The 7,053-nt window shown below is 46.7% G+C and overlaps 1 long non-coding RNA gene across 1 annotated transcript; it reads right to left on the reverse strand.

Annotated features, from left to right (window-relative positions):
* Positions 1-3,581: 3,581 nt before the first annotated feature.
* Positions 3,582-6,163, reverse strand: LOC148183387 (uncharacterized). The gene is made up of 3 exons (XR_015773601.1): positions 6,007-6,163; positions 4,402-4,506; positions 3,582-3,615 (listed from the first exon to the last, which is right to left on the reverse strand). It is a non-coding gene; the product is annotated as an uncharacterized LOC148183387 (long non-coding RNA).
* Positions 6,164-7,053: the final 890 nt, after the last annotated feature.

Consider the following 7,053-nt stretch of genomic DNA (forward strand, 5'->3'; position numbering starts at 1 on the left):
GTGCGAGGCCACCAACAAAGAGGGAAGAAGGAGAAGAAGCAGCAGCTCTGTCTGGGTGATGGTGAAATTCCCTTCTCCCCACCGCAACAGCTCTGCGCCCAAAGTGTTCTTCTCCAAAGCTGAAGAAAGCCCGCCAAACTGTCCCCACCCTCCCCTTCTCCTGCCCCCTTTCCCCGCTGGGCCTGGGCGAACTCTTTGTCTTTTCTCAGGCACCCACCAAGTACCCGCAGTTAGGTTTTCCCCCAACTAATGGGTAAAAGTTCCACAGGCAAGCCAGAACAAAAAAAAAAAAAACAAGACACCTAACCCCCAATACGCTTGTATTACCAAGTGAGAAATAATGGAGACTAGATGCTTTTTCTCACAAGAACCTCTTATTGCTCAGAAAGGAGGCTTTTTCCATTGAAATTTTCCCCCTCTCAAAGTGACTGGATCCCCAGATATTGATGGAATTTGCTCATTCCAAAACATTCTGTTTCTACCACGCTCACTATCAGTCTCTAAACCACCAAGCCCGTTCTACATGGAGAAATCTGCCTTTTAGGCTGATGCCAGACCTTGGCCGACTGCCAGGGGTCCAACCAGCTCTTCACCAGCAGACTCTCTCCAACAGGACAGGGGAAGAAAATAGGATGAAAAAGTTCCTTCAGGACATAGCCAAATTGCAGATTTAAGGGCAGCAGGGAAATACCTGCACTGGACAGCATTTTTTCCCTTTCTTAAATATGCTTACACAGGGGTGCCATCAGCTTTGCTGAGTTGCTCAACTTTGGGTCTCAGGGAGTCACGTACCTAGCTGTCAGGAACTAGCTTTATCCTTAGCAGGGCAGACCCTGGCTTCATCTCAATGAGGCCATGCCAACAGGATGCACCTGGAGTGCTGTGTCCAGTTCTGGTCCCTACAATTAAAAAAAAAATTATAGGCTGGAGAGGGTCCCAAGGAGGGCCATGAAGATGATCAAAGGGCTGGAGAACCTGCCCTATGAGGAAAGCCTGAAGGAGTTGGGTCTTTTCTCCCTTGGAAAAGAGGAGGCTCAAGAAGAACGACATCATAGTATTCTGGCTCTCAAAAGGCAGCTGCAGAAAGGACAGAGGCTCTCTTTTCACAACGAGCCACATATAGAAGACTCAATGGGGAGTATTTCTAATTCCTTTTTATCCTTACCCTTTCCTCCCTTTTTCCCCCCAGCTTCCACATGGATAATTTGTGAGTTGATTTTGGTTTTAGATTGATTGATTTTAGATTTTACTTTGCTTTTTCTCTGATTGCTTTAAACATTTAGTAGCAGTAGAATGAACCTTGCCAATGAACTTTACCGTGCTTTCACTTTTATACTGAACCCGTTTTTTGCCAATAGCTTTGCTGGTGATTCTTTAAGCGACCTAAAACACCCATTTGCAACAAATTGGCATAGTTGGCAGGATGACAAGCAATGTCACTGACTACTTACAGAAGCATGGAATAATTCCAAGTTCTAAGTTCTAAGACAAATGAGCTAGGTGTAATTGGAAAGCTGTGGAGGAACATCTAAAAGCAGCTAGGGGCTGCATGAAGGCTAGCAAAGAGAAAATAATTATTTGCAAAATGTTAGGCACCTGCCTAGGCTCAGGGGGAACTTCCTCACAGTATTCCAGTACTTAAAGGAGGCTAGAAAGAGGACAGAGGCTTTCTCTTCACAAGGAGCCACATGGAGAAGACAAGGAACAACTGGTATTAAGGGCATTAGAACCAAACAAAATTTTACTCTTATCTAGGACAGTAGAACAGAAAAGCACAGCCTTGAAAAAAATAGATAAAGGATATAACTTAGGAAAAGAGAAGTCATGCAAAATGCAAGCTGAATGCCAGCTCAGCTCTACAAGACTAACAAAGTAGAAGTTATGCAAGAATATTATTGCACTTACTTAAAAGTGGGGGTCGAGGAACACCCACCTAAAAAGGACACCTGACATCTAAGACAGACCACAAAGAACCATATAAGGGCTTCTGATAAAGAGTGTAACTATGTAAAATAAAGTCAAGGAAGTGGGAATAGTTAATGAATATGTAATCAGTGCGTATGATAAAAAATTCTGTTCACCCAACACTCATCACACTTGATTGGAGCAAATATGCTCCAAGTGACGAGCATGCTGCAACAAAAATGTGTGCTAACACTCAAAACTTTCCAAAAGTTTCTATTTGGCTGACTTTGGCATCATTGGAAAAAGTTGCACCAGTCCCTATTGCTGGAGGTTTTCAAGATGTAATTGGAAAGGGTTCTAGATAATCTCATCTAGGCTCCCTTTCCCATAAAAGGGCTGCACCAAATGATCTTTTGAGGCCCCTTCCCACCTGGGCTGCTCTAGGATCCTACAGTTCTCCAGTTGATCTGTTTCATAATCCTTGTCTCCCTCCAGTTTGGAGCAAAGTATTGGAAACAATGCCTGCAAGGTGAGACAAAATTCCACCAGGTGCCTCATACTTGTAAAGCCTAGGGCAATCACACATTCTCTCAGAATGTATTAAGCCATACCTAGCTTATCCAAAATTTCCTGCCCCCTGAAAGCAGGAACAGCTTCTAGATACCTTAGGGAGTTTACACAGACAGAACAATAGATGTTACCTACCTCAATCATTCAGTAAGCAAACACTGCACCAGTGCAGTTTCCATCTACTTCAGGGAAATAATTTTCATCTCCTCCCTGGGACAATTAAATTAAGGAGAAGTCCCTGGGTTACTTACATGCCTGCATCACAAAACTTGACGCAACAGTTTGGGGATATCAAAGAGATGAAGACACCTCTCAGTGGGCGCTTCAGCAACAGTGTTCAAGGGCAACAAAGGAACACCTGGCTTTCCCACACCCATCTCCTTTTTAATAGCTCTTAAAGTAAGCTGAAGTTTGCTGTCTCCCTTGCAAGGTGGTTTTAGTTTGGGTCTGGCTTGGGATGGAGGTTACTTTTCCCATAGTAGCCCTCATAGTGCTGTGCTTTGCAGTTGTAGCTAGAAGCATTATATAGATTATATGATTTTAGATATGTACTACATTCCAAAGTTTCAGCAGCAGCCTAAACAGGCTTTCTGTATGCAGGTGAACCACTGCCAAAGAGCTAAGACAGCTTCCTACAAGATGTGGGAGACTGCTAAGTGCTTTCAGCACCATGCTTCAAATGAACAAGCAAATCACTATCTATCTCTGAAATGCTGTTATCAGGCTGAAACATTCCACATACTTGCACTCCGGAGAGACAGTGTTTGATCTTGCAGAACTACTTCCCCTCAGTAAGACGCACAAGACGGAGATGATATCCCCATGACAAATCTTTATTGTGCAACTGCTGCTCAAAGCTTTCACAGACACGTCACAAAAAATTACACACCAACAGCGGCTAGATTGATGGGCAACAGATGAAATCCATTCAGTGGTGGTTTGTACACGTGCAGCAACTCTTGCGGAGCCAAAATTTTAGCCAGGCGGCCAGCCCAACTGATGGCCACCCAGAATAGGTAGATGTATGCGATAGACAGACTGCCCACCCTCGGGCCCTTCATCCACAACCATCCGGAATCCATTGGTCAGGCCCAGGTGAGCAACACACATCTCGCCAACAATCATTACATGCCCAAGAAGCTGGAGAAGGAAGTACAAACCCAAAAATAAGTAAAATAAAAAGAAAAAGGGAACACACAAAGAGAGGAGAGAGCAGGAAGGGAAGGAACAAGAGCAGAGAACCACCCAGAGAAAGCAGCTAGCCAATTCCTATCAATTCAACCATTTCATGTCAAATTAAAGCCCCTCCGACTTCTGGCAACTGAAGCTTTCCAAGCAAAGCTATAGAGACTGATTATGCACACTATAAGGGCAAAAGAGAGCTAGGCAATTTTTTTCAAGCCAGGCAGCAAAGGACTACAAAACAGCAACAGAAGCTGGCTTTGTCTCCAGGTTAAAACCCCCATTGTGTCTTCAGGACACATAACCAGTACTGGTGGAAAAAAAACTTGAGGCTGCATTTTGCATGGGTTTACAAAGTCTTTGAACTTAAGCATCCAACACCTCACAACAAGCTTTGTCCTTCTTCACCTATGACCTGCCAAAAACCCCAAGCCCACTTCTCCGTGTTAGAAGAACTACTTCTCTTACTCTAAACCATGACAATAGGCACCAGACTGCGCTCCCAAACAACACTGCATTTTGCACCAGAAGTATATACCCAGGGACCAGCACTGCCTTACAGCACTGCCTTTAGTCAAAAAGCTCAACTCCATTACAAGCTAGAGGCAAAAGACTATAGTGCCACAAAACCCAAAGTAGTCTACTGTGTCCTGCCAAGATGGAAAGGGGGGATGGGAAAGAGTAGTAAATGAGAAACTATCTACAGGTACAGTTTAGTGTACAGACAGCTTCCACAGTACTTACAGATTCACCAGAATTTCCTGCTTCAGAAAACTTGATAATTGGCTCCTTAGGCATGACTAGGAAAAGCATCGCATCTAGGGGTGAAAGATCATGGAACGCACGGCACTGGAGGAAGAATAGACAGTTAAAACATAACCGGCTTCATAGAAAAGTAATAGCTTATGCAAACCCATCCACCCCTCTGAACTCCTACAGAAGCAGATTACCAGATACTCTTAACACATGCCAGAACATTGCTTTTTCATTTGTGATAGTAATTCTTTCTATACCCTAAACACAAGATATCTACAGAGCTCCCTGCAGAAGTGGGATACAGCATGGAAGATGATGGGTGAGGAGATGGGCCACTACTTGCCATTAACAACCTTCAGTATGTTTTAGTTCGTTCTGATTGTTTTCTCAGCAGTTCTTCTATTGGATGTGGTCCACACAGAGGCAGGAGACAAATGGCTTAACTGAATCAGCAAAGAGTTTAGCTAAGTGGAAGAGCAGCGGCCATTCACTTCCCATAGAAGAGGGAGCTCAGTATTGAACAAACTATAATCACAGGAAGCCTGCACGTGCATAGGACGAGTCTGTCTTCTACACTGCATGCAAACCATACCTTCAAAAGCATAAGGCATCCCTAACTGCTAGCTTTCAGTATTTTGATAACTACATCATAGGGGATATTACCTTAAAGTTAACATCACATAGGCAACGGCTGCATTGTTTACCCCTTGTCTAAGCAGCTCACTCTAGTTCCCAGCACCCGCACCCGTGACCCTTACAAGCATACTGTTATCACGGTCCCAATTCCCCACAGAAACAAGATCGGGGAAGCTTTTGCAGCCTGCAGGATGACCACTTTCTAGATTTTTTTAAGAAAAATCAGAAAACGCTCTAAGTCCTTGCCCTAATAATCCAGTTTGGGGGCTCAGAACCAAAGCCTAGCACAGCATAGCTGTAAAACCTCTTCACTGTTATTACATAACACATCAAGAGCTACATTTCTCCTAAGCAGAACCAACTCATTACGGTCACTACTTAGACATTCACTGTTCACACACACACATACACGCGGAATCCCCAGATTGCGTGCACCTAAAATAAATTTTCAAAACTATCATCCTAAACGAGGTAGGATAACCACCATTCCTCAGCAGCAAACTTTGCACGACTTGCAATACCAAAGGGACATCACGCGGCAAACGTCTGCGGCAGACACCAAACGCGTTACCCTCGGAGGTCCTTCTCTACGCGCGCACACGACAAAGTGGGGGTGGGATGCGAGGCGAGCCCGGACAGCACTCGACAACCACTACGCGCCGCGGCAAGTGCAGGGGTGGGGGTGGGGGACGCCACGAAAGAAGCTTTGGGGTGGTACATTAGAGAGCGCTACAACCCAGAGAGGCCCCGTTCGTCCCCCGTCCCTCCACCCACCCGCAGCAGCAGCGTCGCCATCCGCCCTGACGCGCTCCCAGGTACCGAACACCGGGTCCACGGCTCGGGGTGTCCACGATGGCGGGAGGAGGGGGAGAGGAAGGAAGGAAGGAAGGAAGGAAGGAAGGAAGGAAGGAAGGAAGGAAGGAAAAGGAACCGTGAACAGAGCAAAGCCGCGGCTACCTCCTAGTCCTCGTCGCTGACAGTACCGCTGAACCACCTTGCCGATGATATTTCCGAAGATCGTAGTGGTGCTACCAGGGAAAGAGGGCAGCACCCCAATACTCTCGTCAGCCAAGGACAACGCCCGTTGTCGCCCGCGCGCTTCCTCCACTTGTCCAGGCCCTCTGCGGCGCCCATTGGGCGGCCGGATCACCACCGGCCGATCCCTCATCTCTATTGGCTGTCTCGTCTGTCGTTTTCGTTTGTCTCAGCCTTGTCTGCGTCTCCGCCTTCGTCGAGCTGGTGCTCGCGGGACGTGGAGGGATCCGACCTTGGCGAGTCCGCGGAGGGATCTTTCTGTGCAGTGCTGCGACCCTGAGGGCGGGCTACGAATTTGCAGAAGTTGCAGAAGAGGCTACAAGTACTATTTTTTGTAATTTGTTACCGCATCAAGTCCACCCCAAAGGTGCCTCTGCCTATTTGGTGCTGCTCCCTCCAGTCAAACGACTGCTTAGGGCAGGGCAGGCCCGGCCTTAACTTCTCAAGACATTTCGCAGAACCAACAGAAGTTTCTCTACATCGTTCCCTGAAAGCCCCACTTCCGTTGCAGACGTTTCCAAGCTGCACAACTCCTGGGAGAAAATACAATACAAAATGTGTGTTCGGCGCTGCTGGCTTGAGGGCTCAAGGTAGGATTTGGGCTAAGCTGGGTAGGAGGCTTTTAGAAAAATAGGCACTGCCCTCAAAGCTGCCCAAGGGTAGTCTGTGGTCCCCTGCACCCCCGGGGGGCAGTGAGCACCTTGAACGTTCCACACAACTGTCTTGTAACATATATAAACCCTGCTTTTCTCTATTATCCTTGGCCACCTTTGCAGCAAGGGCACATTTTCCTATTCTGCCAAGCTACTTTCCAGCCAATCGGCCTCCAGCATGTACTGGTGCATGGGGTTGTTCCTCCCCAGGTGCAGGACTGATATACTTACAAGTTCCTCAGGAGATCTCAAACCGGATTGTTTCCTATGATGGGAAGGACTTTGTTCCCCCAGTGCCTGCCTTGAGTTTCAGGGT

This window comes from Pseudopodoces humilis, chromosome 12 (assembly GCF_049639895.1).
Source record: "Pseudopodoces humilis isolate 2021_Gansu_Grassland_sample_001 chromosome 12, ASM4963989v1, whole genome shotgun sequence".
NCBI classification, from domain to species: domain Eukaryota; kingdom Metazoa; phylum Chordata; class Aves; order Passeriformes; family Paridae; genus Pseudopodoces; species Pseudopodoces humilis.